Raw genomic sequence first — 3,241 nt, 5'->3', positions numbered from 1 at the left:
GGCTATATTTCAACACTTTCAAATTTTAATTCTCTGGATGCATTAAAAATCTATTAAGATGGTTAAAAGGAAATCAAATCTAGATGTATAAGTCCAAAAGAAGTCTCCAAATGTCCCCTATAGCCTTTCTTAGGTAATATTATGACTTGATCATCTCCATTTGAACACTTACTTCCAGAAAAGTCGATTTTCGGGATAATCAACCTCTTTGTGTTGATTGACCACAAACTTCTATGTTCAGAAGTTTACATTTTAATTAAGAGTGAGGTATTGAATGGTAACTGGATCTCCAGTAGTTGAAATGGGCTTCTTCTTTTCTAGAATAAAGGCCTTTGTTAGCTAGATGGCCCTGGAGAGAGCAGGAACCCCTAAATTCCTCTCCTTCAAGACTTACAGCCTTAAATATCCATGGAAATATCCCAATTTCTCAGTGATCTGCTGGGGGAGTTTGTATGCCATTGGCTGCTGATCAGGCATTTCATTTACAGGGCAGATGAGAGTGGTCTCCTTTATTTCCCACTTGGCACTGAAGAAGTTGTGGCCTTTGGGGGTTAACTAGTTACTGCCCAGCACACTGTACACAGATTGTGCCAATGAGGTGTACACGTTTTCCTCCTACTCACTTTGTGGAGCACACTGGTGGTGAACACAGGGTGATGGACCTTATAAGGGGTTTCCATCATGGAGGGATCTTTTGAAACAATAGCAATGCTGCCAGAGAGGGGGAAATGGAACTACTTTTTAGATAATACTGTTCCGTTAGCCAGGACTCACCTTCATTGGAAAAAAACTTTCTAGAAATTCCAAATGAAGATAAAAGTTTATTTTCTAAGTTGTCAATATCAGCTTTGTGTTCTTCAACAAGTACTAGTACTCATGGTTGAGTGTTTGCCAATGGCATTGAAATTGTTTCTTTTCCTCTTTCTTTGTCTGTCTGTCTTCCTTCCTTCCTTCCATCCTTCCTTCCTTCCTTCCTTCCTTCCTTCCTTCCTTCCTTCCTTCCTTCCTTCCTTCCTTTCTTCCTTCCTTCCTTCCATTTTCTGCCTTACTTCTTTCCTTAATATATATATTCTATACATATAACTTCTTTCCTTTTTATATATAATATATATACATGTAAATATATTTATGACTCTCTAATTTCTTCCCTGGACAGCAAGATGTCACCCACTGCCTTACCCCTAACCTAAATCATGGTCTCCCAGCTTACTGCTTATTCAAGGGCTAGGTAATAAATTCCATTTCCTTTTAAAAAATTTCCTTCACCAGCTGGTTAATATCCACAGAGTTGTGTGTCTTCCTCTTCCTACCGTCCCATGTCTCCCACTCCCACCCACTCAACCTCCAGCCCCTGAACACATCCAAAACATATCAGATGAAAGACTTTCCTTTCCTTGAGATCCAAACTGGGAACCTGGAGCCAGACGCTGTTGCACAACATTGGCTCCTAACTGTCATTGTCACAGTTTCAACTCACCTGTCAGCATTCAGCTATACGAGCTTCATAATGTTGCCCAACAGAGGAGCAGAAACCAAGGGCAGATGCCTCAGCCTTTTAGAAGCTGCTTGTAAAACAATAATGGAGCAATATACTTTGAAGTGTGTTTTGAATTTCTTAAAAAAGGAAAAATCTCCTAACACTCATCAGAACAGTTTACTATATACTGTGAATTGTTAGTGGCTAGGATCTCATGGGTTGCAGCTTGCCTGCAGGACTGTTTCTGTAATCCCTTGGATTTCCCACATTCTGTTTCTTCATGGATTCCCTCTGCAGCTAAAAATTTCAAGGATTTTCCCAACCCCAAAGATAGAAGTTGATACCTAAAACCTAAAAGCTGCATTTTCCAAGCAATATAGATGTTAGACTCCTTCATGAACCTCAGACCTAGCCTGGGCTTCTAGAAAATGCAGTTCTTGGCCGGGCGCAGTGGCTCACACCTATAATCCCAACACTTTGGGAGGCTGAGGCAGGTGGATCACCTGAGGTCAGGAGTTCGAGACCAGCCTGGCCAACATGGCACAACCCGGTCTCTACTAAAAAATACAAAAATTAGCTGGGTGTGGTGGTGAGCACCTATAATCCCAGCTACTCGGGAGGCCGAGGCAGGAGAAATACTTGAACCCAGGAGACAGAGGTTGCAGTGAGCCAAGATTGTGCCATTGTGCTCCAGCCTGGGCAACAAGACCAAAACTCTATCTCAAAAAAAATAAAAAATAAAAAATAAAAGAAAAAGGAAAAAGAAAAAAAGAAAATGTAGTTCTTTTTCCTGGTCCACAAGGCTCACCCCAACCCTGAGCCCATCCAGAGAGAGATTCTAATCTCCTGTACCACTTACCATCTGTACCAATCATGAAACACTTAGCAGAGAATGCTTCAGGACACAAATATATTGAGATCCCTATTCCCATCTATTGATGGCATCTTTGCTGCCTCATCACTCACAGCCAACCAGTGACAAACTACCTCTGGGGTGAGGAATTTATCCCTTCTTTAAATGCCTTATTTGGATTATTCTCTTACTGTAACAGCACATGTCCACAGTAGAAATTAAGGGAGAAAAACAATAGAGAGAGAATAAAAATAGAATCTCCTCTAACCACCCTACTCAGAAGGAGCTTTGGTTACTAAGCTATATTACAGTTACCTCACTATAATAATAAAAATTGTGTCTACAAGTGTGTATTATAGGGCTGCAATGAACATTTTCATAGCCAAATCTTTTGTGTGTAGCCAGGAATATTTTTATCTTTGTTTTTATTTTTATTAGTTTTTCTTCATTTTCTTCTTCCTTTTTTAAAAAAAATATAATTTTTTAAAATGAAACACTTCACAAATTTGCATGTTATCCTTGTGCAAGGAGCATGTTAATCTTCTCTGTATCATTCCAATTTTAGTATATGTGTTAATGGTGTAAGGTGTCCGGATTCTTGGCGTGTTGAACAAAGAATTGGACAAAACGCATAAACAAAGAAGGGTTTTATTGAAACTGAAAGTACACTCCATGGTGTGGGAGCCGGCCTGAGCGTAGGAGCTAAAAGCTCCCATTACAGAACTTTTGGAAGTTGAAATAACCTCTAGAGGATGCCATTTGGTACTTGGGGTATGCCCTATGTAAATGGAAAGGATGAAATAAAGTTACAAAGTCATTTACTTGACCCTACGCCCAATGGAGAGGATATTTCCTGTCATAGTTAAAGTGTGCATTGGCCTCATGTTCCCTGCCTCCAGACCCTGTTTTCC

The 3,241-nt window shown here is 40.1% G+C and overlaps 1 non-coding gene across 1 annotated transcript; it reads right to left on the bottom strand.

Moving 5' to 3' along the window:
- Window positions 1–2,812: 2,812 nt before the first annotated feature.
- Window positions 2,813–2,917, bottom strand: LOC112608852. The gene has a single exon (XR_003116126.1). It is a non-coding gene; the product is annotated as a U6 spliceosomal RNA (small nuclear RNA).
- Between the last annotated feature and the right edge of the window lie 324 nt (window positions 2,918–3,241).

This window comes from Theropithecus gelada, chromosome 15, assembly GCF_003255815.1.
Source record: "Theropithecus gelada isolate Dixy chromosome 15, Tgel_1.0, whole genome shotgun sequence".
Classification (NCBI taxonomy): Eukaryota; Metazoa; Chordata; class Mammalia; order Primates; family Cercopithecidae; genus Theropithecus; species Theropithecus gelada.
Note: the sequence above shows the minus strand (reverse complement) of the source record. Positions and strands in the feature narration are given on the sequence as shown.